Source organism: Carcharhinus amblyrhynchos, chromosome 1 (assembly GCF_965287045.1).
Source record: "Carcharhinus amblyrhynchos chromosome 1, sCarAmb.v2.hapA, whole genome shotgun sequence".
Classification (NCBI taxonomy): Eukaryota; Metazoa; Chordata; class Chondrichthyes; order Carcharhiniformes; family Carcharhinidae; genus Carcharhinus; species Carcharhinus amblyrhynchos.
The window spans coordinates 8356181-8383516 of NC_137324.1; the positions used below are offsets into that span (position 1 = coordinate 8356181).

General features: G+C 46.5%; 1 protein-coding gene across 2 annotated transcripts in view; it reads left to right on the forward strand.

Annotated features, from left to right (window-relative positions):
• Positions 1-1911: 1911 nt before the first annotated feature.
• Positions 1912-27336, forward strand: part of paip2b (poly(A) binding protein interacting protein 2B) — a 97119-nt gene continuing 71694 nt past the window's right edge. For both annotated transcript variants that reach the window (XM_080192554.1, XM_080192731.1), the window contains exon 1: positions 1912-2028. The gene's annotated coding sequence lies outside the window, so the exon portion shown is untranslated. The remainder of the gene's footprint in view (positions 2029-27336) is intronic.

Consider the following 27336-nt stretch of genomic DNA (forward strand, 5'->3'; position numbering starts at 1 on the left):
CATTCGCCCAGCCTATCTAGATCCTTCTGCAGACTCTCCACACCCTCCGCACAATTTGCCTTTCCCCCAATCTTGGTGTCATCAGCAAATTTCGACACCCTACACTCGGTTCCCTCCTCCAGATCATCTATATAAATGGTAAATAGCTGAGGCCCCAGCACCGACCCCTGGGGCACCCCACTAGTCACCATCCGCCAATCCGAATAGCACCCATTGACCCCCACTCTCTGCCTCCTATTTGACATCCAATCCTCTATCCACGCTAACACCCTACCCCCAACTCCATGTCCTCTGACCTTCTGCAGTAACCTCTTGTGAGGTACCTTATCAAACGCCTTCTGAAAATCCAGAAAGACCACCCTCCAGTCCTACCACCTTTCCATCGCTAACACCCGGCAAATTATTCACGTCCTCCTCCGTGAATACAGAAACAAAAAAGTTATTCAATACCTTAGCCATATCCCCATCCCCTACCACTAGGTCCCCTTTCTCATCCTCTAAAGGACCAACATTCACCCTAGCCAGCCTCTTCCTTTTTATATATTTATATATATATATTTATATAATATATATTTATATATATATTTTATATATTTATATATATTTACTCCAGATTTAATTCCCAGCTTGGGTCACTGACTGTGCAAAGTCTGGATTTGCATGGGTTTCTTCCAGTTTCCTCCCACAATCCAAAAGACATGCTCGTTCGGTGGACTGGCCACACTAAATTCTTCCTTGGTGTACCCAAGCAGGCGCCGGAGTGTGGCAACAAGGAGATTTTCACAGTAACTTCATTCCCGTGTTCAAGTAAGCCTACTTGCGGCGCGAATAAAAACTCTTGACATTGCTCCTCGTTGTTTCCTCCTCCACTGTGCCCCGACCTTGCGCTGTTCCCCACCTGCCAACAGGGGGCGATGATCTTGACCATGACCACGAGGGGGATAGTAGTCATGATGTGGATGTGCCGGCGTTGGACTGGCGTAAACACAGTAAAAAGTCTGACAACACCAGGTTTTAGTCCAAGCGATTTATTTGATAATACTCACAAGCTTTCGAGGTTTCCCTCTTCGTCAGGAGAGTTCACTCTCCATTCACCTGACGAAGAGGGAAACCTCGAAAGCTTGTGAGTATTATCAAATAAATCGGTTGGACTAAAACCCAGACTTTTTACTGTGTTCACGAGGGGGAAACCAGAGGATAAAGGTATGATTGACAGCCCGAGGGGCCAATCAACGTGCGGGACCACCACCAATCACGAGCCGCGGTGGGGGCGGTAACAGCCACACGCTGCTTGTTCGCCCTGCCTTCTTACCAATGATTGACAATAAACAACCTATAAAAAAATGTGAAGCTCCTTTCTTCAAATTACACCAAGAAAGGGGGATTAAGTTTCGTTTTCAGTACATGCCGAACCAAATGACTCGTTAAGATTGGTTTCGAAATTTAAAGTAAAATGCACAATCGCGCAACTCCACCATCTTCGTCAAACATCAACAGAGACCAAATATGGCGGACAACAGAGAAAGGGGCGGGGACACGATGGGGGCGGGGAGAGGGATGGGCTACCGACCGAGCTGCTTTCTGATTGGCTTAGGCTCTCCTCGTGGCTTCAGCAGCGGAACAAACAGGCCCGCCACCCGCCGCGCCCGCTGTGATTGACGTGTGTTCTGCCCAATGGAAGGACAGAACAGGGGAACGCCCAGTTGTAATTGACAGCAGTAGCGATCAGTCGTCTCAAGGGAAGGCGGGCAGACGGCTGGCGTTGACATTCGGTGCGTCCAATCGGGCGCGGGGACGTCGCTCTCTTGTTGTGATGGGCGTACAGGCTGAGCAATGGCAGTGCGGGATTGCGTGGGGGGGTGTTGCTGTCCAATGGGAGCGGGCGAGGGGCGGGCCACTGCCCCTTTCTTTCTCTGGCTGTGTGAGGTCTGTCCCCGCTCGAGCTCCGGAGTCGGTTTGTGCGCGCGCACGGCGGCCGCGGATCGGCACCCAGGCTTTTAAACCGCCCCCCCCCCCCGTTAACCTGAGGTAAATTCTCCACATGAAGCGCTGGCTGAGGCCGGGAGGGGGAAGGTGGGGAGAGGCCGTCTCTGTCTCCCTCTCCGCGGGGGCTGGAATGTCTTTGATGTCAGTCTTTGCCACTTGGAGGCTGTTTTTCCTCAGTGGCCCCAACACCGTGTGTCCTAACAACCCGAGCCCCGAGCCCCGCGGCCTCAGTGCTGCCCTCCACCCGGGGAGAGTCCTGGCTAACCCCCACCCACACTGCCCTCCCCCTCCTGGCCCACACTCCCCCTCCTGGCCCACACTCCCTGCCCTCCCCACCCACACTCCCCTTCCCCCCCCACTCCCCTCCCACCCACACTCCCCTTCTTCCCCCCCCCACTCACCAACCCACACTCCCTTCTTCCCCCCCCCCACTCACACTCCCCTTCCCCCTCCTTCCTCCTCCTCCCCCCCACACTGTGTCACTTGCCCTGGTGCTGCCTCCCCTATGCCCCCCAATGCCCCTGCTTCTCCCTCCTGTTGGCCCCTCTGCCTCCCCTCTCCAACCCTGCTTCCCCCCCCCCCCCACTCCCAGTGGTCCCCCTCCACATCCCCCCCCACTCCCAGTGGTCCCCCTCCACATCCCCCCCCCACTCCCAGTGGTCCCCCTCCACATCCCCCCCCCACCACCCAGTGGTCCCCCTCCACATTCCCCCCCCCCTCCACATTCCCCCCCCCCCCCAGTGTCCTCCCTCCACATCCCCCCCCCCAGTGTCCCCCGTCCACATCCCCCCCCCCAGTGTCCCCCGTCCACATCCCCCCCCCCAGTGTCCCCCGTCCACATCCCCCCCCCCAGTGTCCCCCCTCCACATCCCCCCCCCCAGTGTCCCCCCTCCACATCCCCCCCCCCAGTGTCCCCCCTCCACATCCCCCCCCCCAGTGTCCCCCCTCCACATCCCCCCCCCCAGTGTCCCCCCTCCACATCCCCCCCCCCAGTGTCCCCCCTCCACATCCCCCCCCCCAGTGTCCCCCCTCCACATCCCCCCCCCCAGTGTCCCCCCTCCACATCCCCCCCCCCAGTGTCCCCCCTCCACATCCCCCCCCCCAGTGTCCCCCTCCACATCCCCCCCCCCAGTGTCCCCCCTCCACATCCCCCCCCCCAGTGTCCCCCCTCCACATCCCCCCCCCCAGTGTCCCCCCTCCACATCCCCCCCCCCAGTGTCCCCCCTCCACATCCCCCCCCCCAGTGTCCCCCCTCCACATCCCCCCCCCCAGTGTCCCCCCTCCACATCCCCCCCCCCAGTGTCCCCCCTCCACATCCCCCCCCCCAGTGTCCCCCCTCCACATCCCCCCCCCCAGTGTCCCCCCTCCACATCCCCCCCCCCAGTGTCCCCCCTCCACATCCCCCCCCCCAGTGTCCCCCCTCCACATCCCCCCCCCAGTGTCCCCCCTCCACATCCCCCCCCCCCAGTGTCCCCCCTCCACATCCCCCCCCCCAGTGTCCCCCCTCCACATCCCCCCCCCCCAGTGTCCCCCCTCCACATCCCCCCCCCCAGTGTCCCCCCTCCACATCCCCCCCCCCAGTGTCCCCCCTCCACATCCCCCCCCCCCAGTGTCCCCCCTCCACATCCCCCCCCCCAGTGTCCCCCCTCCACATCCCCCCCCCCAGTGTCCCCCCTCCACATCCCCCCCCCCAGTGTCCCCCCTCCACATCCCCCCCCCCAGTGTCCCCCCTCCACATCCCCCCCCCAGTGTCCCCCCTCCACATCCCCCCCCCCAGTGTCCCCCCTCCACATCCCCCCCCCCAGTGTCCCCCCTCCACATCCCCCCCCCCAGTGTCCCCCCTCCACATCCCCCCCCCCAGTGTCCCCCCTCCACATCCCCCCCCCAGTGTCCCCCCTCCACATCCCCCCCCCCAGTGTCCCCCCTCCACATCCCCCCCCCCCAGTGTCCCCCCTCCACATCCCCCCCCCCAGTGTCCCCCCTCCACATCCCCCCCCCCAGTGTCCCCCCTCCACATCCCCCCCCCCAGTGTCCCCCCTCCACATCCCCCCCCCCAGTGTCCCCCCTCCACATCCCCCCCCCCAGTGTCCCCCCTCCACATCCCCCCCCCCAGTGTCCCCCCTCCACATCCCCCCCCCCAGTGTCCCCCCTCCACATCCCCCCCCCCAGTGTCCCCCCTCCACATCCCCCCCCCCAGTGTCCCCCCTCCACATCCCCCCCCCCAGTGTCCCCCCTCCACATCCCCCCCCCCAGTGTCCCCCCTCCACATCCCCCCCCCCAGTGTCCCCCCTCCACATCCCCCCCCCCCAGTGTCCCCCCTCCACATCCCCCCCCCCAGTGTCCCCCCTCCACATCCCCCCCCCCCAGTGTCCCCCCTCCACATCCCCCCCCCCGTGTCCCCCCTCCACATCCCCCCCCGTGTCCCCCCTCCACATCCCCCCCCGTGTCCCCCCTCCACATCCCCCCCCCCCCGTGTCCCCCCTCCACATCCCCCCCCCCCCGTGTCCCCCCTCCACATCCCCCCCCCCCCCCGTTCCCCCCCTCCACATCTCCCCCCCCCCCCCCCTCCCAGTGGCCCCCCTCCACATTCTCTCCCCCCCCCCTCAGTGGCCCCTCCCTCGTTTCCCCACTGCATCACAGTCCTCCCAGTCCTTGTGTCCTCTCCTACCCCAACCCTTTGTAACCCCTGTCGGGACAATATGTTTATACGTTTAAAAATGTAGCTTTCATTGTTGCTGGCTCTTGATGCAATTATATTGGCTAACAAAGGCACAAATGGGACATTTGGTAGGGAGTGAATACTTTGCACGTTAATTATTGATTGATATGTTCACGTTTGTGTATCTGTGCTTCCTGTCTTTTTGCTGGTGGTGGGCTTTCATGTGGTTAAATGTGTTCAATTCTTTTGGAAACCAAGCCCTGTCTTCACACCATAGTGCCAATACCATTTATTAACAGATTCTGCAGCTCAATATTGTGCATGTATGTATGCCATCAGTACAGAATTGTATATCTTATGGCCTGGTATATCCGTCATTTCTCCATAACCAACAAGCCTGATGAGCAACATTGGTTTAGTATGGAAAGCCTATGGAATATTACGTAGCAAAACAAAAAATTAAGTGCCAACCTGACTGAAACTTCAATATAGGACGACAAGCATGCTCAACTATGAAAGCAATATGTGACAGACAGACAAGCTCACCAATTCACAGCTAACGGATCAGCTTGAAGCTCTTCAAACACTATGGACACGATTAAGCTCCTCAAGAGATGTGGCTCCACGAACATCTCTATCCTCAATGGGGCAGCACTGCTGCTTCACAGCTCCAGGGACCTGGATTCAATTCCTGGCTTAGGTCACTGTCTGTGTGGCGTTTGCACATTGTCCTTGTGTCTGTGTGGGTTTCCTCCGGGTGTTCTGGTTTTCCCCCCACAGTCCAAAGATGTGCGGGTTAGGTTGATTGGCTATGCTAAAAATTGTCCTTAGTGCCCTGAGATGTGTAGATTAGAGGGTAAATTTGTAGGAATATGGGAGGTATGAAGAGGGTGGGATTGTGGTTGGTGCAGGCTTGATGGGCCGAATGGCCTCTTTCTGTACTGTTGGGTTTCTTTCTCTGATTCTATGAGCGCAAAAGGCAAGGCTGAAGAATTTTCCGTTGTCCTTTTGATGGTCATTGCCATCATTGATGCCAATTTTTAGTCATTTTGATTCACTCCAACCTGACGTCACAAACCAACTAAGTCCTTTGGATGTCGCAAAAGCTGAGGGCATTGACAACACCGTGGCTGGAATGTTGAGCACTGTCTTCTACCCAAGAATGTGGAAATTCTAAACAAATCTATCTGCTTCTAATGCTTAAGTCATCAGTTTAACAGTGGAAGGCATTGTCAAGGATGCTATCAAGTGTCAGTAATAACCTGTGGTCTGTTTGCATTCTGCCAAGATCACTCGGCTCCGGTCCACATTGCAGCTATTGTCCAAACGTGGACACAAGGTGAATTCCACAGATGAGATGAGAATGACTGTCCTTGACTTCAAGGCAACATTTGTTTATGTCCACTATCAAAGAGTGCAAGTAAATTTGTAATTAATTGAAAACACCTCGTGGTGCTCCATCCCTGAAATTGAAAACCCGCTCTCGCTTTGTAAATCAAGGATCATGATTGCAATTGTTGGAGGCCAGTCATATCAGACCTAGGATGTTGCTCCTGGAGTTCCATGGTGTATTTTGCACAACTACCTTCAGTTACCTGGCTGGTTCAGGTGGCTGAAGGGAATTTGGGAATGGGCAACAAATTCTGGCCTTGCCAGAGATCTTGTCATCCGATGAATGAATGATTTAAAAAAAAAACTGCCATCCATCAAAAGATCAGACTTGGGACTGTTTGCTGCTGATTGCACTCAGTTCAGTTCCATTCGTAATTCCTCAGATAATGAAATAGTCCTTGCCTGCTGCATGCAGCAGAAGAACAACGTTCAGGATTGGGCTGTCCAACTAGCTGGTCGTGATGTGAGATGTCAGCATTGGACTGGAGTCAACACAGTAAGAAGTTTCATGGTGCTTTTGAACAGAACAGTGGCTTTTGCTACCAACTAAACCTGCTGGACTTTAACCTGGTGTTGTCAGATTTCTTACTGCAACTAGTAGATGACATCCATCTCCAATATAAAAAAAACTTAACCACCTTTATTATGATCTCCAAATCCCAGATTATGGCCTGGAAGGATAAGGGAAGTCCCATGTTCATAAGAAAATATCGAGTTAAGAGTTCCCCTCCCAAGTCATATACCATCCTGATGTGGAGATATCAACATTCCTTCGTTATTCCTGGGTCAAAACTCTACCTTCACCAAATGGTCAACAGCTGTTCAGAGATGTTCACAACCACTACCTACTTAGAGTAGTAGGCAAGGAATTTAAATGTTGCCATTTCCAGCATGCCTGCATCCCATAAATCAAGTATGGGACTGTTTGTTAAAGAACAGTAGTCTGGTGGTTATGTTACAGAACTAACATTGTGAATTCATGAGTTCAGACTACTCTGAAAAGTAAATTTGGCAATTTGTACTAAAATGGTGACAGTTACATTATGGAACACAAGAAATCGAAGCGGGAGTGGGCTTTCAAGCCTGTCTGGCCATTCAGTGCGATCATAGCTGAACTATGCAGGCCTCCATTCCTTTTCTGTGCCATTTCCCCATAGTCCACCTCCACTTTAAATACTTCTATTGATCCAGGTTCCACCCTTTGGGGCAGAGAATTCCAGAGATTCACCACCCTGTGCAAGAAGAAATTTCGACGCACTATGGTTTTAAATGAACAGCCCGTTGAAGTGGTGGAGGCTGCCTCGCTAAATATATTTAAGACGTGGGTTGATAGGTTTTTGATAGGCAAGGGGATTAAGGGTTATGGGGAGAGGGCAGGAAAGTGGAACTGAGCTATGTCCCTTTGCGCAAGATTTTCCTGCTAGAGAAAACATCTCGCCATCTATGCTGTCAAGCCCCCTTGGCATCTTACATGTTTGAAATAAGGTCACCCCTCTTCTAAACTCCAAGGAGTACAGTCCCTGACTATTTAGTCTCTCTTGATAGACAACCCCTCACCCCAGGAATTAGCGTAGTCATTCCCCTTTGGGCTGTCTCCAATTTGATCATAGAATTCTGTACAGTACAAAAAGGGGCCATTTGGCCCATTGAGTCTGCACCAACCACAATCCCACCCAGGTTCTATCCCTGTAACCCCAGGGAATTATAGGCCGGTTAGTTTAACGTCTGTTGTAGGTAAAATGTTAGAATCCGTGATCAAGGAGAAAATAGCGAGGCATTTTGAGGAGAATTGTTTGATAGAGTAGATGCAGCACGGTTTCGTTAAGGGGAAGTCGTGTCTGACAAATTTATTGGAGTTCTATGAGGATGTGTCTAGGGCGGTGGATAGAGGAGAGCCGGTGGTTGTGGCGTTTCTTGATTTTCAGAAGGCGTTTGATAAGGTGCCGCACAAGAGGTTATTACAGAAGGTTAGGGGGCATGGAGTTGGGGGTAGGGTGTTAGCGTGGATAGGGGATTGGCTGTCCAATAGGAGGCAGAGAGTGGGGGTCAATGGGTGCTATTCAGATTGGCGGTTGGTGACTAGTGGAGTGCCCCAGGGGTCGGTGCTGGGGCCTCAGCTATTCACCATTTATATAGATGATCTGGAGGAGGGAACCGAGTGTATGGTGTCAAAATTTGCCGATGACACCAAGATTGGTGGAACGGCAAATTGTGCGGAGGGTGTGGAGGGTCTGCAGAAGGATCTAGATAGGCTGGGCGAATGGGCCAGGAACTGGCAAATGGAATTTAATGTTGGCAAGTGTGAAGTTGTCCCCTTTGGTAGGAATAATGGTAGGAAGGACTATTACTTACATGGCGAAAAACTGCAGCATGCTATGGTGCAGAGGGACCTCGGGGTCCTTGTGCATGAGTTGCAAAAACCCAGCCTGCAGGTGCAGCAGGTGGTCAGGAAGGCAAATGGGATGCTGGCCTTCATAGCGAGGGGGATTGAATATAAAAGTAGGGAGGTCTTGGTGCAACTGTACAGGGCATTGGTGAGGCTGCAGCTGGAGTACTGTGTGCAGTTTTGGTCGCCGCACTTACGCAAGGATGTTTTGGCCTTGGAGGGAGTGCAGAGGAGGTTTACTAGGCTGATACCGGAGTTGATGGGGTTGAACTATGAGGAGAGGCTGAATAAACTAGGCTTGTACTTGTTAGAGTTTAGAAGAATGAGGGGAGATCTCATTGAGACATATAAGATGATGAATGGGATGGATAGGATAGAGGCGGAGAGGCTCTTCCCGCTCAGAAAGGACAGTAGGACTAGAGGGCACAGCCTCAAGATAAAGGGGAGGCGGTTTAGAACGGAGTTGAGAAGGACCTTCTTCACTCAAAGGGTGGTGAATCTCTGGAATTCTCTGCCCGTTGAAGTGGTGGAGGCTGCCTCGCTAAATATATTTAAGACGTGGGTTGATAGGTTTTTGATAGGCAAGGGGATTAAGGGTTATGGGGAGAGGGCAGGAAAGTGGAACTGAGCCACGACAGATCAGCCATGATCTTATTGAATGGCAGGGCAGACTCCAAGGGTTATATGGCCTACTCCTGCTCCTGTTTCTTATGTTCTTATGTATTTACCCTTCTAATTCCCCGATGTTAAGGGACAATTCAGCATGGCCAATCCACCTAACACTCTCCACTTTGGAAAGTGGGAGGAAACCCTTGCAGACACGGGGAGAATATGTGGAATTTGTACGGTCACCCAAGGCCGGAATTGAACCTGGATCCTTGGCGTTTTGAGGCAGCAGTGCTAACCATTATGCTACCCCAGATAATGAAACTGCTATATCTCTTTTTAGGTAAGGGAACCAAAAGTATTCCAGGTGAGGCCTCATTGACACCCTGTAGAATTGTAGCAAAACTTCCCTATTTTTAAACTCCAATCACTTTGCAGTAAAGGCCAAACTGCCATTTGTCATAACTATTCAACTGGTTCATCATTGTGTCAAGAGAAGGAACCTGTGTTCTTCTCCTCCTTGTCTGACCTGAATGTCTTGAATCTCTCATTTTTTATGCTTGACTTTAATGCCATTTGAACTTGCCGAGCAAACTCTCTGACAGTTAAAATCGAACACAAAATTGTATTACCATTTGGACTGCAGCATATCAAGAAGACCCACTTTCTTAGGGCAGCTAAAGCTAGTCATAGAATCGTAGAAACCATACATTGCAGAAAGAGGCTGTCGGGTCTGCGCCAACCATAATCCCACCCAGGCCCTATCCCCATATCCCTACATATTTTACCTGCTAATCCCTCTAATCTCCGCATCTCGGGACACTAAGCAATTTTAGCATGGCCAATCAACCTAACCTGCACATCTTTGAACTGTGGAAGGAAACCAGAGCACCGGGAGGAGACCCACACAGACACAAGGAGAATGTGTAAACTCCATACAGACAGTGACCCAAACCAGGAATCGAGCCCAGGTCCCTGGAGCTTTGAAGCAACAGTGCTCACCACTGGGCTACTGTACCAATCCAATAAATGCAGCCGTCACAGCATCATTGACATTCCAAATTTTCAATATATTAGTGTTGGGAAGAACCTTAGAACAATTTTTTTCTTTCAAAATTATTTGGATTTGGATATTTTTTAAAGGTCATAAGTTCATCTTGGACTGGGAGTTGGCATAACTTTTCCAAGAAATCACCTGACCAGCATAATATTTGAGGAAGAAAGCTATTTGATCAGAAATTGATTACTGGCTGAAAAAAAAACTTTTAAAAGGCAAAGGCTTGTGTGACTTAGTGGAAATCACCTGAAAAAGATGAGCTTTAAGTTTTAACTTGTTCTTTTGAACTCAGTTGGGAATAAACCAAGAAGGAGGAAGGTTGACCAATTTACACACTCTTTGCCTTACCTGAAACAATGGTTATCAATATCCTGCAAGGAGTTCTCATCTCACTGGAACGTGTCTGTATTTGGAAAGCCAAAAGATTGAGATGAGAGGGAAGATCCAATGATTGATTTGATCTCCTCCATGCTGAAGTGCCATTGGTGAGAACCTCCAGACGTCCATTGGGACTAGCATTCTGACTTCACACAAGGAAGCACCAGATCAGTGGCGTCAAAACCCAACAAACTTTAGCGTTTCCATAAAATCCTCTTGACCACCAATTTCTGCAGCTACGTTATTTGTTTGTCCTTAGTGGGTATTTTAGAAAGGATAGATAGTTATGTTCTATAGATTACAAATTGTGCATTAACCAGTTCTTGTTTATAAAGATGTTTTGCTCTCTAATCAATTATTGAGTTTATTGAAAGAGATCTGGTTAGAGTCTCTTTATTCTGCGTCTAATGGAGCAAAGGTGAACAGTTGACCATTTCAGTGAGTGAATTAAACATTTGCACTAATGGTGAAGTAGTAGGGTGAGATTAACTGCACTTTGCTGCCGTTCCAAACGTAACAGTGAATATTCTGTGAATAAATGTTTGTGTATGCCCTGTTCAAAATGGAGCAGGGATTTGGGTCCAAATCACAGAAATACAGAGTTGCAACAGAGCAGAAGGAGGCCATTTGGCCCAGCATGCCAACACCAGCTGACCAAATGAGCTACTCACTTTGTGCCATTCCTCTGCCTTTATCCTTAACCCTACACATTGTTTATTTTTCAGGCAACAGTACAATTCCCTTTTGCATGCTTCAGTTGAACCTGTCTTCATACTTTCAGGCAGTGCATCCCAGACTTAATCACTCATTGCTTGAAAAACTGTTTCTGATGTTACTTTTTTGCTGCTTTTGCCAATTACTTTAAATTTGTGCCCTCTTTGCTCTCAGTCCTTTCATGAGTTTCTGCTCAGGTCCCTCATAATTTTGAATAACTTCATCAGATCTCTTGCCCTACTAATCCTAGGAAGTTAGACTGGAGCAGATCGAACTATCTGCGTAACTGAATTTCCTCATCCCTAGAATCATTCTCGAGAATATTTTCTGCACTCTTCAATGTTTTCACATGCTCCCGATAGTGTGGCATCCAGAACTGGACATAGTACTTCAGTTGAAATCTAACTCGTGTCTTGTGCAAGTTCACTGTAACCTCCTTGCCTTTGTACTCTATGTTCCTATTGAGAAAGCCTTGAATACCATATGCTTCATCACCTTTATGCTCTCAAACTCTCCTGGACCTTTTAATGACTTGTGCATGTATACATCCTTGTTCTTAGAGTTGTACCTTCTTTTAGAAAAGTATTGTCACTGTATGTTCTTCCGACCAAGATGAATCACCTCGTATCTCCACATTGAATTTCATTTGCCCTTGTCTACCCATTGCAACAACTTGGATATGTCTTTTTTTAAGTTGTATATTATCCCCCTCACAGTTCCCAATGCTTCCAAGTCTGATCATCTACAAATTTTGAAATTGAGCCCTGTACACCAAAATCCAGGTGATTTAATATGTTTCAGGAAGTGCAAGGGGCACAACACTGATTCCTGGGGAAATCCAGTACAAACCTGCATTTGTGTTAGTGCCCCTTTTGTTCCATAAGCTCTAACTTTGCTCACAAGTCTATTTTGTGGCACTATAACAAATGTCTTTTGTAAGTTCAAGTACACTGCATCACCAACGTTGCTCTCATGTCTCACTGTCACTTCTTTAGAAAGCTCCCAAGTTACTTGAGCACAACTTTCTGTCGAATCTGAGCTGGCTTTCCTTAGTTAATCGAACTTTGTTCATGTGACCATGAACTTTGTCCAGAATTATTGTTTCTAGGGGCAGGACTTTATGGCCTTGCTTGAGCGAGACTGGAAATTCCCTCCCGAGGTCAATGGACATTGTTGTACGCCTCAAGCCAGCTTCGATTCTGTGGCGGGTGCAGTGGTAGAATTCCAGCGTAGGTTTCCCCACCACTGGGTTAAATTGACTGGCCTGTAGTTGCTGGGCTTTTCTTTACGCCCTTTTTTGAACAAGGGTGTAACATTTGTAATTCTTCAGTCCTCTGGAGGGGCAATTTTTAGCATGGCCAATCAACCTAACCCGCACATTTTTGGTTTGTGGGAGGAAACCGGAGCACCCGGAGGAAACCCATGCAGATACGAGGACAATGTGCAAACTCCACACACAGTGACCCAAGCCGGGAATCGAACCCAGGTCCCTGGAGCTGTGAAGCAGCAGTGCTAACCAATGACCATCAATGACCGAGAGCAAATCCAATGTATTATCACAAGGTCCAGAGCGTAGAGTTGTAAAATTTACCAAGTAAGTACCTGGATCCCACAGGATTTTTTTTCACCAGGGAAATCTGAGCATCAAAAAGAAGAGTTGTCTTTTTATGGATAAATTCCCAAAGTTGCAAATGTCTAAAAAAGAAATGTTTTGGAATATCAAGCTTAGCTAATACCACCGTAGTTTCGTGAAGAAACAAAAGTGACTGCAAGGAGTACAAGGACATCAGCTTCAACATCAAGCCGTATGAAGCAAGGCTCTCCCTTATTCCATTCATGGATAAATCTGAGTGGGAAGCTAAATGGGACATCATGATATTTAGCATCCCGAGCCTGCCTTTAGAACCAGGCAACTACAATTTACCCAACTTTAAACAAGGCTTGGTCTTATTCCAAGCTACAAAGTAAGCAATCCATAAATTTCTTCAATTGCCTTAGCAGACAAGAGTAGAGGTAGCATTTGCAGAGGACAAAGTCATCTAGACAACACACCAATTTTTATCAAGGCAAATTCTACTTAACTGGAAATCAGTAAAAATAGTCAATAATTTAAGCCCCACTTAACTGAAGCCTATAATGGAGGAAAGTTTGCCTCGTCCAGCAGAGGGAAGACGAATGCCCAGATAAGTAAACCCCAACAGAGACCATCTCGAGGAAAAACGAGAAGACGATTAACGTGGGGCAGCACGGTGGCACAGTAGTTAGCACTGCTGCCTCACAGCGCCAGGGATGTTGGATTGATTCCCGTTTGGGTCACTGTCTGTGTGGAGTTTGCCTGTTCTTCCCATGTCTACGTGGGTTTCCTCCAGGTGCTCCGGTTTGCTCTCATAGTCCAAAGATGTGCAGGTTAGGTTGATTGGCCATGCTGAATTGCCCCTTAGTGTTGGGGGTTAGTAGGGTAAATAAGTAGAATTATGGAGATAGGGCCACGGTGGGATTGTGGTTGGTGCAGACTCAGTGGTCCGAATGGCCGCCTTCTGCACTGTAGGGATTCTATATCAAAAAAAGAGGGCATCTACCCCTTAATTTGTTCAGGGCCATAGATTTCAATTTCGTGAAGTTAACCTTATAACTTAAAGAGATTGAATCTAGCTACCACATCAATAATGGCAGGAACAGAGACATTAAGATGGGAAACAAATAGTAACTCATCCATATAAAGCAAAATTTTATGCTGCCTACCTCTACTAGACAACCTATAAACCTGGAGGTCCTGTCTAATGCTCTCTTCCAAAGATTCGATAGCTGGAGCAAACAAAAGAAGGGGGGAAATCTGTCTAATGTCTCTCTGAAGGCTGAAATTCTCAGCCCTGTAATTATTTGCATGGGGTTCTGTCGTCCTTGACTTCACGTCACAGAGCCCTCCTAATCCAAACTAATGCAACGCATAGAACAAATAACTCCTTTCTCTCCTATTCAAGACTTTTTTAGCATCCAGGGAGATCTTAAGCAATCCAAAGCATGCTTTTGGGAGTTTTGGATAATATTCAGCAGTCCTCCTAACATCAATGCATTTCCAGGCCGATTACCCTGGAAAATCACAGGAAGGATTTTCTCCAGGTTCATTGCCAAAATCTTAGACAACACTTCTAAATCAACATCCAATAAAGAAATGGGTATGTAAGAGGTACAGTGCTCAGGATTTTTGCCCGGTTTTGAGATTAAATATTCACTTCTGAAGCAACTCCAGTAGCAGTCCTTTTCCAACTCAAGAAGAGTGGTCATAGCCTTAGGATAAGGGGTAGCAAATTTCAAACACGGTTGAGGAGAAAGTGCTTCTCTCAAAGGCTTGTAAATCTGGAATTTGTTATCCCAAAGTGCGGGTGGATGCTAAACAGATTTTTAATTGGTAATAGTTGAAGGGTTATGGGAAGAAGGCAGGAAAACAGGGATGAGGAGCATATCAGCCACACTCGAATGGCAAAGCAGACTTGATGGGCCAAATGGCCTAATTATGCTCCTATGTATCTTATGAGTGATGAAATATAATCACTGAAAACCATCAGACCTGGAAACCTTGCCGGATTGAAGCTCTTTTATGGCAGAGACCATCTTCTCCCCAGAGATCTGAGCATTTAAAGCTGCTCTCTGTCTCAGAAGATCTGAGGGTCAGAGGAGATGCTTCATAGGTATCAGAACGACCTCAACTTGTTCTAATTTAGACACATTGGTGTAAAAGCTCTTAATAGCCTCGTTACTATTCTCAGTTTATGTCTATGGCTACAGAAACTCTGCCAATTCCCCTAACCTTCTATGGCTCTAACTATTAAATTCTTTATTATGTACAGGCTGTCTGTAAACACCTTTTTTGATTGTTTCCCCCTTTGTAAGCATATTTATAAGGGGTATTTCCCTTGGGTTTTGGTGTGATTCAATTTTATATTATCCCCATAATGACTTGGAATAGGATGAACAGATGACACCAAGATTGGTGGCATAGTGAACAATGAAGAAGATTATCTCAGATTGCAACAGGATCTTGACCAATTGGGCCAGTGGGCTGATGAATGGCAGTTGAAGTCTAAATATGAGGTGATGTATTTTGGTAGATCGAATCGGGGCAGAACCTACTCAGTTAATGGTAGGGCATTGGGGAGAGTTATAGAACAGAGTGCAGATTCATAACTCCTTGTAAGTGGAGTTACAGGTGGACAGGATGGTGAAGAAGGCATTCAGCATGCTTGGTTTCATTGGTCAGAACATTGAAGTCATGATGTGGGAATGCCGGCATTGGACTGGCGTAAACACAGTAAAAAGTCTGACGACACCAGGTTTTAGTCCAACCGATTTATTTGATAATACTCACAAGCTTTCGAGGGGACTGCCTCTTCGTCAGGTGAATGGAGAGTTCTGGCCTCAGACAGAGCATATAAAGCACAGACAGTTTAGAGATTACTGATTAGAATGCGAATCCTTACACCTAACCTGCTGTTCAAGACCTGAAGTGGCTGACAATGTGAGTGGAAGGAGCACTGATCACAGGTTAAAGAGATGTGTATTGTCTCCAGACAGTACAGTAAGTGAGGTTTTGCAAACCCAGGCAAGTCACGGGGGTTACAGATAGTGCGACATGAACCCAAGATCCCTGTTGAGACTGTCCTCATGTGTGCGGAACTTGGCTATCAGTCTCTGTTCAGCGACTCTGCGCTGTCGTGTGTGCGACAGCAGGTTAGGTGTAAGGATTCGCATTCTAATCAGTAATCTCTAAACTGTCTGTGCTTTATATGCTCTGTCTGAGGCCAGAACTCTCCATTCACCTGACGAAGAGGCAGTCCCCTCGAAAGCTTTGTGAGTATTATCAAATAAATCGGTTGGACTAAAACCTGGTGTTGTCAGAACATTGAACACAGGAGTTGGGACATCTTGTTGAAGTTGTGCTAGACATTGGTAAGGCCACACTTGGAATACTGTGTACAGTTCTGGCCACCCTATTATAAAGTGGATATGATTAAACTAGAAAGAGTGCAGAAAAGATTTACTAGGATGCTACCAGGACTTGATAGTTTGAGTTATAAGGAGGGGCTGGATAGAACATAGAACATAGAACAGGATAGACTGGGACTTTTTTCCCTGGAACGTAGGAGGCTTAGGAGTGATCTGAGAGAGCTCTATAACATAACGAGGAGCATAGATAAGGTAGATAGTCATATCTTTTCCCAAAGGTAGCAGAGTCTAAAACTGGAGGGCATAGGTTTAAGGTGAGAGGGGAGAGACACAAAAGTTTCCAGAGAGGCAATTTTTTCACTCGGAGGATGGTGTTTGGAACAAGCTGCCAGAGGCAGTAGTAGTCGGTGAACTGAAAAACCAATGCTAGATGTATGACTTTTCTAATGGTGTTGACTTCACATGATGAGCTAGGCATGCAGTGATTAATCGGTCTTGTTGGAAATGGCACGGAATTTCCATTAGGAGGAGTATAGATGGGACCAGGTGTCCAATTTGGACCAGAGCTCCTTGCCTGTGAGGCTGCTAGTCGGATGTTTTTCAAAAATAGACAGAGTTTACAGTCTAGCAAGGCAATTAATATTGATTCCACAACCAGAGTCCCATGACTCCCAACTCTCTACCCTGTCTTTGACAAAGGACATTTCTCCCTTCTCTGGGTCCCCGAGATTGTTCAATGTCTCAAACCATTAAGAATTGAAAGGAAGGTTGTGGGGTTCTTTATCTTAACAGACAAGAACTGGTTATGAAATGCTGATGGCCTTTGTATAGCTGTCTTTATTCTGTGCAGTCCATAGGGGGCCCTTAGTGGCTCTTCAACGATAATGATATGTGGAGTCACAGACAGACCTAGATTCAACTATTTTAGTCTTGTCCATTGTGAAATTTTTAGAGAGAACAATATTTGCTATATATTTTAAGAAAAGTATATAGGACAAGGTTTTAGCTCCTCACAGCTATCATTATTTCTCTTTTTATCTTCATTGTATTCCCCTGAAAAGCTGAACCAACCACGTGCCATGGGCTTGGATTTAGCTACACTCTCTATAGAAAACAAATCATCTTATCAGTATTTAGAACTGCATACTGATTGGATATTGGGATTCACGGATTCCTGCACTGTCGACCTATTTTTCTTGACTGCCTGCGGGTCATTCGATTCCTCTTGGTCTGAATACACTTAAGCATATGTTTATAAATGTGCTATCCATGAAACTGTCAACCTGACAAAGATGATTGAGGATAGGACAGTAGATGTTGTTGACATGGACTTCAGTAAGGCCTTTGACAAGGTCCCTCATGGCAGACTGGTGCAGAAGGTGAAATCGCACGGGATCAGATGTGAGCTGGAAATTTGGATACAGAACTGGCTCGGTCAAAGAAGACAGGGTAGCAGCGGATGGATGCATTTCTGAATGGAGGGCTGTGACAACTAGCGTTCCTCAGAGATCAGTGCTGGGACCTTTGCTGTTTGTAATATATAAAATGATTTGGAGGAAAATGTAACTGGATTGATTAAGTTTGTGGATGACACAAAGATTGTGGATTTTCAGATAGCGATGAGGATCATCAGAGGATATAGATCTATACAGGATATAGATTGGCTGGACAATTGGGCGGAGAGATGGCAGATGGAGTTTAATCCGGACAAATGTGAGGTAATGCATTTTGGAAGGCCTAATACGTATATGAAATATGCAGTAAATGGCAGAACCCTTAAGACTATCGATAGGCAAAGGGATCTGGGTGTGCAGGTACACAAGTCACTGAAAGTGACAATGCAGGTGGAGAAGGTAGTCAAGAAGGCATATGGCATGCTTACTTTCATTGGCTGGGGCGTTGAGTTTAAAAATTGGCAAGCCATGTTGCAGCTTTATAGTACCTTAGTTAGGCCACGCTTGGAATGTTCAATTCTGACTGCCACACTACTAGAAGGATGTGGAGGCTTTGGAGAGGGTACAGAAAAGATTTACCAGGATGTTGCCTGGTATGGAGGGCATCAGCTAAGAGGAGATGTTGGAGAAACTTGATTTGTTCTCACTGGAGCGAAGGAGGTTGAGGGGGTGACCTGATAGAAGTCTACAAAATTATGAGAAGCATGGACAAAGTGGATAGTCAGAAGCTTTTTCCCAGGATGGATGAGTTAATTACTAGGGGGTACAGGTTTAAGGTACGCAGAGCAAGGTTGAAAGGAGATGTATGAGGCAGATTTTTTTTTCACAGAGGGTGATGGTGCCTGGAACTCGTTGTGGGGGGAGGTAAGCGGAAGCAGATACTATAGTGACTTTTAAGGGACATCTTGACAAACATATGAATAGGATAGGAATAGAGAGATATGGCCTCTGGAAGGGTAGGGGCTTTTAGTCAAGTCGGGCAGCTTGATCGGTGTAGGCTTGGAGGGCTGAAGGGCCTGTTCCTGTGCTGTAGAGTTCTTTGTTCTCTCGGATGTGCGAGCATGCACCAGTTGCTGCTCAAGTTCCAAAACATGGAGCTCAAGCTGTTGCTGATGACAGTATTCCCTATACAAATGATTATACCAGGCATGAAAAGTGATCTGGGGTTCCCACATAAAGCAGGATGTGCACTCTAGCAGTCAGGCCAACCCTGCCATTCCTCTATCTAACCGTTAACAAATCTTGTTACTGCTAATAAACCTTCACCAATACTCATAACTCTTATGAATATGGATAAACCTTATTAATACTTGATGCACCTTTTATTAGTCATATTACACCTTAATTAAAAATCACAAAGTTAGTTTTAAAATCTAATTCGAAAGGCTAATGAAGTGTTGGTTTTAATCTCTTTTGGGTTGGAATGCAAAAAGGATGAAGCTTTAATTTTGATTTCAATAGTCTTCATCTGGCACCGTAAAGAGCATTCATTTTGAGTAGTCTGTGTGGAAGAAGGGAGGGGCAGTTTGGAAGCTTGGAGGAGTAGCAGATTCATCAGAGTGTTGCCTGGACTTGAAGTGTCATGTTACAGATAGATGACATTAATGAAACCAAAATTGCAGATACTGGAAATCCGAAATATAGCAGAAAAATTCAGCAGGTCTGGCAGCATTTGTAGACATGATGTGGAGGTGCTGGCGTTGGACTGGGGTGCGCACACAAAGAAGCCTCACAACACCAAGTTAAAGTCCAACAAGTTTATTTGGTAGCGTGAGCTTTCGGAGCACTGTCATAAGAACATAAGAAATAGGAGCAGGAGTAGGCCATCCAGCCCTTTGAGCCTGCCCCCCCATTCAATAAGATCATGGCTGATCTGTCGCTGCTCAGTTCCACTTTCCCGCCCTCTCCCCATAACCCTTAATCCCCTCTCCTATCAAAAACCTATCAACTGTCCCTTCACCAGCTGAGTGGAGAGTTCGGTTTACAAACAGGACATACGTAGACACAGACTCAGTTGTAAGATAATGGTTGGAATGTGAATCTTAACAGGTAATCAAGTCTTTATAGGTACAGACAATGCGAGTGGAGAGGGTTAAGCACAGGTTAAACAGGTGTGAATTGTCTCAAGCCAGGACAGTAAGATTTTGCATGCCCAGGCAAATTGTGGGAGTTACAGGTAGTTAACGTGAATCCAAGATTCCAGATGCAGCTGTCCTCGTGTGCACAACTTGGCTATTAGTTTCTGCTTGGCAGTTTTGTGTTGCTGTATGTCTTGAAGACTGCCTTGGAGTACGCTTACCTGAAGATAGAGGCTGAATGCCCTTGACTGCTGAAGTTTTCCCAGATAGGAAGGGAACCCTGTGGTTGTCGAGCGATGTCCATTCATCCGTTGTTGTAGCATCTGCATGGTCTTGCCAATGTACCAAGCCTTGGGACATCTTTTCCTGCAGTGTAACAGGTAGACATCGTGGCTGAGTTGCATGAGTATGTCCATGAGATGATGGCATCTGTGTCGATGATTTGGCACGTCTTTCAGAGGTTGCTGTGGTAGCGTTGTGCGGTGTTGTGGTTGCTGTTCTCCTGAAGGCTGGATAGTTTGTTGCGGACAGTGGTCTGCTTGAGGTTGCGTGGTTGTTTGAAGGCAAGTTGTGGAGGTGTGGGGATGGCCCTGGCGAGATGTTAGTTTTCATCAATGACATGTTGAAGGCTCCAGAGAAGATGTAGCTTTTTTGCTTTGGGGAACTACTGGACGACGAACGATAGTCTGGCTGTGTCCCACGTTTGTCTTCCGAGGAGGTCAGTGTGGTCTTTCACTGTGGCACGTCAAAACTGTAGATAGATGACTCCAGTACCCATATCCTGTTCTTACCAGGGTACCTTTCAGCATCTGTCAGTGTCTGTTACGTTCCTCCTCATCTGAACAGATCCTGCGTATTACGGCAGACTTGATCGTAGCGGGTCCGCTCAGCTGATGAAGGAGCAACGTTGTGAAAGCTTGTAATACCAGATAAACCGGTTGAGCTTTAACATGGTGTTGTGAGACTTTTTACGAATTCAGTATAGCATATATCTTATTATTTTATGAATCCAACATAGTTGCTTGTCTTATCATATTTATATTATGTTGGTGAGGCCTTTATGCCTCTGATTCCCAATATACAGATGTCATTGAAAGTAAGCTTGCCAGAAAATGACCTTGCTTTTTCTCAGCTGCGTGCTTTACTGAATATTACAGGCTATGTTGTCACATGGTGGGGACTGCAGGGGACCAATTGGTCAATATTTAGTAGCTCTAAAGGCCCACTAAACACAATGCAAAAACATGATAGTGGTTCCAGGCTTGAATTATCAAAAACATTCCTGAAATTGTCAGTTTTAACTTTATGTACCAACACATTTACGTATCGCCTTTAATATAGTAAATGTCCCAAGTTTATGGTGTTCTCGAAGAAAAATAACACTGAGCCAAATAGGGAGATGCTATATTATGATGAGCTTGATTAAAAAGCTTCTTATGGGAGAAGTGGATGTTTAGGGAGGAAATTCCAGAGCATCTGTGAATTGTTTCTTGATTATTCTTTCTCTCTATTTCTGTCCTTTCTAGTCTCTTGTATAAGCACCTTCCTTACATGAAAATATGCACATAGCTACTCATGCTAGTCCTCTTTTTTACTATTTCTTTTTTTTTCTTTCTCTTTTTTGAGTGTGCCTGCATCTGGCATGGGGTCACAGTATGTTCTTGAATAAGTGCTCTGTGTGTATTTTCCTCTGTTTCTATGCATGAGTAGTTCTGTCTCTTTTTGCACTTTTTCTCCCTCTTGCTGTGCCTCTGCATGGATGTATGTCTCTTTGCCCATATTGCTGTCACTTTCTTTTTGTGTACATGTTGTTCACTCCCTTTCTGTCTCTTTTGCGTCTCTATTATTATCTGAATGCTTCTCTGTTTTTCTGCTGTTCACTTTGTAATGTCTCGCTTGAATATTTGTGTATGGGACTCTTTATTTTTTCTCGTCTCCACCTATCTCCCATCTCATGCTGTGCTTCTCCCAGTATCTCGAATAGGCATGCATTCGGCCTTTATCTTCCTGTTGTTTATATACATCCGACGTCTCTGCTCTTCTTACTCTGTTCCTCTCTTCCACTTGTGTTCTGCCGACAGCTCCCTCTTTTGTCTGTCACTTTTTTTCCCTCCATAGGCTTTGAATGTCCGTATCCTTTCTGGCCTTGTAGCATACCACTGTTTACATTAAGTAACGTTATCTAGAAAAAAACACCAGTTTTGTTTGGATAGCAACATTGAATTTTGGAAGATAGGATGGTGATGATTCTTGGAAGTGTCAGTGTTCTCACAATAAGATTACCCATTTAAGAATCTCCAGTATGAGCATCACTAGCAATATTTATTTAGGGTCTGAATAATGCAAAAAGACATCTTGAGGTGCTCATTGGTGTGATGAAAAAATTAGTACACTAAGACTCTTAAGGGATGATAAAAGCTTGGGTAAACACATGGGCTGGAGAGAATTCAAGAGCATGGGACCCCAGTGGCTGAAGGTACTCCTTCAAATGATGAAGAGAAGATGCACAAGAAGCCAAATTTAGGAGAGCTGGTTACACTCATGAAAGCCAACAAATGAAGGATAGAACTAAGACCAACCTTGATACATTTCTAATGATAGAATTTATAAGTATGCAATTCCTAACCGCCCCCCCCCCCCCCCCCCCCCCCATTCACCCCGTGTTTGTGTGAGTTTTCCCCCACAGTCCAAAGGTGTGTAGTTAGGCGGATTAGCTCCTAAATTGCCCCTGATTGTCAGGGAGGCCAGCAGGGTAAATATGTGGGGTTATGGGGATAGGGCTTGGGTGGGATTATTGTCAGTGTAGACTTGATGGGCCGAATGGTCTCCTTCTGCGCTCTATGAATGTATTTCAAAAAACTAGAAGCTTGTAAGGATAAAAGAAAATAGCCTGAAAATTTGAAATAAGAAACACAAAATGCTACACAGAAAGATAGTCAGTCCCAAAAAGATTCGGACTTGAAACAGAAGCCATTTTTCCTATTCACTTGTAAGGGCACAAGTGAATATCTGCCATTTACGTACAATTTAGAACGTAAAACATTATGGCACAGTACAGGCCCTTTGGCCCTCAATGTTGTGCCAAGCTATGTCCAATCCCAAGATCAAGCTATCCCACTCCCTTTAATTCTGGTGTACTCCATGTGCCTATCCAATAACCACTTGAAAGTTCCTAAAGTGTCTGGCTCCACGATCACAGAAGGCAGCCTACTCCACACCCCAACCACACTGAGTGAATAATCTACCTTAGATATCCCCCCCATATCTCCCACCATGAATCTTTATAGTTATGCCCCCTAGTAACAGCTACATCCACCCGAGGAAATAGTCTCTGCATGTCCACTCTATCAATCTCTCTCCATCATCTTATAAACCTCTACACAATTATTTAAATACAAATAACTTACAATGAGCAGTAAGTAGTAATAGGGAAGGACAACCCACTTGCAATCTGCTTTTGCCTTAGGTATCTGATTTTTGATACGTTTTGTTTTACGATTGTTTTATTTGCATGTTTTATTTTGAAAGAATATTATTTTTGTTATGACGTCATACAACTTAAACTTATGGCTTTATATTGTTAGATTAAAGTTTGAATTATCTGGTTGGATAAATGACAATTTCCTGTTGTTTAACTACCCAGTCTCCCCCCCGCCCCCCCCACTTGAATTGCCATAAAATTAGAGTTGAGATTACTGTACATTTTTTTTGTTAATTCCATGTTTTTGCTCAAAACAGTTTAGATGGGATAATTTAAATAAAAACATGCATGAGTGACTTATGCATTTAGTTAACTGAGCTATAGAATCATTGAATCAAACAGTGCAGAAGACACCCACCAAGTCCATACTGCCACATTAGAAATACCTGACCTCCCACCTAATCCCATCTGGCAGCTCTTGGCTCATAGTTCTGAATGTTATGATTTACCAAATGCTCATCTAGATACTTTTTAAAGGGTGTGAGCCAACCTGCCTCTACTACCCTCCCAGGCAGTACGTTCTAGACCGTCACCTCCCTCCGGTTTAGAAAAAATGTTTTCCTCACATTCCCCCCCCCCTCCCTCCCTCCCTCCCTCACTTAACCTATGTCCCCTGGTGACTGATCCTTCAATTAAGGGGAACAGTTGCTCCTTATCTACTCTGTCCTTTGTATACTCGATCAGGTCGCCCCTCAATCTTCTGCACTCCAATGAAAACAATCCAAGTCTACCCAACATCTCTTCATAAGTTAAATGCCATAGGTAGGCAGCAGGCAGCATCCTGGTGGATCTCCTCTGCACCCTCTTCAGTGCAATTACATCCTTCTGATAATGTGGTGACCAGAACTGCACAATTGCTTTTCAGATTTGGGCTTTAATTTGCTGTTTAGATTTATCCTGCTTAAATATCCTGGCAGATTTTAATTTGCCTATCCTTGAGAGTATTTGCTCTTTGGATGCAGCAAACACATAAGACCCTTGTCAGGCCTCATTTAGAGTATTAAGAACATAAGAACATTGTGCGCAGTTCTGGTCGCCTCACTATAGGAAAGATGTAGAAGCTATTGAGAGGGTACAGAGGAGATTTACAAGGATGTTGCCTGGACTGGGAGGCATGCCTTATGAAGTTAGGTTGAGGGAGCTGGGACTCTTTTCCCTGGAGAGACGAAGGTTGAAGGGCGACCTGATAGAAGTTTACAAAATGTTGAGAGGAATAGATAGGGTGGACTCTCAGAGGCTATTTCCCCGGGTTGAAATGGTTGCTACGAGAGGACACAGATTTAAGGTGCAGGGAGGGAAGTTCAGAAGTGATGTTAGGGGTAAGTTTTTCACTCAGAGGGTGGTGAGTGAATGGAATCGGCTGCCGTCAGTGGTGGTGGAGGCGAACTCGCTGGGGTCTTTTAAAAGACTTCTGGATGAGTATATGGGGTTTAATGAGATTGAGGGTTATAGATAGGTCTGTAGGTTGGTAGGTGTTGATGTGATCGGCGCAACTCGTGGGCCGAAGGGCCTGTTTGTGCTGTAGTGTTCTATGTTCTAACACAGGAACATCAAATTGAGCATGTCAATTTGATATTCAATATAAGAACATAAGAACATAAGAAATAGGAGCAGGAGTAGGCCATCTAGCCCTTCGAGCCTGCCCCGCCATTCAATAAGATCATGGCTGATCTGTTGTGGCTCAGTTCCACTTTCCCGCCCTCTCCCCATAACCCTTAATCCCCTCTCTTATCAAGAACCCATCAACCCGCTTCTTAAAAATATTTAGCGAGGCAGCCTCCACCACTTCAACGGGCAGAGAATTCCAGAGATTCACCACCCTTTGAGTGAAGAAGTTCCTCCTCAACTCCGTTCTAAACCGCCTCCCCTTTATCTTGAGGCTGTGCCCCCTAGTCCTACTGTCTTTTTTGAGCGGGAAGAGTCTCTCCACTTCTATCCTATCCATCCCATTCATCATCTTATACGTCTCAATGAGATCTCCCCTCATTCTTCTAAACTCTAACGAGTACAAGCCTAGTTTATTCAGCCTCTCCTCATAGCTCAATCCCCTCAACTCCGGTATCAGCCTAGTAAACCTCCTCTGCACTCCCTCCAGGGCCAAAATATCCTTGCGCAGGTGCGGCGCCCAAAACTGCACACAGTACTCCAGCTGCGGCCTCACCAATGCCCTATACAGCTGCAGCAAGACCTCCCTACTTTTATATTCAATCCCCCTCGCTATGAAGGCCAGCATCCCATTCGCCTTCCTGACCACCTGCTGCACCTGCAAGCTGGGTTTTTGCGACTCATGCACAAGGACCCCGAGGTCCCTCTGCACCGTCGCCTGCTGCAGTTTTTCGCCACGTAAGTAATAGTCCTTCCTACCATTCTTCCTACCAAAGTGGACCACCTCACACTTGCCAACATTAAATTCCATTTGCCATTTCCTGGCCCATTCGCCCAGCCTATCTAGATCCTTCTGCAGACTCTCCACACCCTCCGCACAATTTGCCTTTCCCCCAATCTTGGTGTCATCAGCAAATTTCGACACCCTGCACTCGGTTCCCTCCTCCAGATCATCTATATAAATGGTAAATAGCTGAGGCCCCAGCACCGACCCCTGGGGCACCCCACTAGTCACCAACCGCCAATCCGAATAGCACCCATTGACCCCCACTCTCTGCCTCCTATTTGACAACCAATCCTCTATCCACGCTAACACCCTACCCCCAACTCCATGTCCCCTGACCTTCTGCAATAACCTCTTGTGAGGTACCTTGTCAAACGCCTTCTGAAAATCCAGAAAGACCACATCCACCGGCTCTCCTCTATCTACTGCCCTAGACACATCCTCATAGAACTCCAGTAAATTTGTCAGACACGACTTCCCTTTAATGAAACCGTGTTGCGTCCGCCCTATCAAGCAATTCCCTTCAAGATGCCTCGCAATTTCCTCCTTAATGACGGATTCTATATATATATAATATAATGTCAATTGGTCGAGCATAAGGGAGCCTACCCATTTTCCTTTTAATCCAGTTAAGCAAATGGGCAGAAAATTGGATGGGGTCAGTTAGGAACCGCTTTTTGATGTTCGATTTGCTGAACTCGATCCATCGATGCTGGCATTCAAGAACAATAAAATCTACTTGATTGTTTTATTTGCATGTATGATGTTTACTTTGTGGCTCATTTTATGGATACTTTGTTTCTAGTTATGTGTAATTTTATATAATTTACATTTTTATTGATCCCCTTTGTCTATGTCTTTGTTAAATTTGCAATTGTATCAGTGTTGTAGACTGATACTCTTTGATATCTTCTCCAAAGATCAATGTGCTTTATGTTTTGCATGTTCTTTTTCCTCTGGGTCCTATACTGATAGTTGAGTGTAGATCATGCTACAAAAATCACTCAAACTTTTTCTTGGTGTCTTTATGGCTTCCTCTTAAACTGTCTGTTATATTGCCAGGGGTCTGATATCTCAAAATGATTTGCTTCCTGTTGTAAGAGAGTGATTGTGGAAATTACCTCGTTGAATAGTCTAACCTCGAGATTGATCAAGGAGGCCTACTTCATTGCTAAGTTACCAAATTTATTTGCCTTTTTTTTAACAAATGCATTAATGTTTTTGGTCTTGATTTATTGTCGTAAATTGCTACAACCACTACTAGTTCTCAAACTATTACCTGTTCTCAGTTATGCAGAGGAAAAAGCCTTCATCTGAATCTAACTTTGTCAGGAACTTAGACCCAAAATGTCCCTCTTCCCCGTGCCACATTTAATTGAATTAGAGTAGACTTGGATGTACACAGATGTAAATTAGAGTAAACAATATATTTTTTAAAAAATGAACATTTAAAGTCTCAAGTCATTTAACATAATTTCTGCACATTAGGTTCAAGAACATGCAGTGAGAGAAGCATTTAGGGGAGGTGATGGCCCAGTGGTATATCACTAAACTATTAATCCAGAATCTCAGCTAATGCTCTGGGGACCCGGGTTCGAATCCCACCATAGCAGATGGTGGAATTTAAATTCAACTTAAAAAAATCTGGAATTAATAGTCTACTAATGACCATTGAACCATTGTCACTTGTCGGAAAAACCCATCTGTTCACTAATGTCCTTTAGGGAAGGAAATCTGCCATTCATATCTGGCCTGGCTGACGTGTGACTCTAGAGCCACAGCAATGTGGTTGCCTCTCGACTGCTTTCGGGC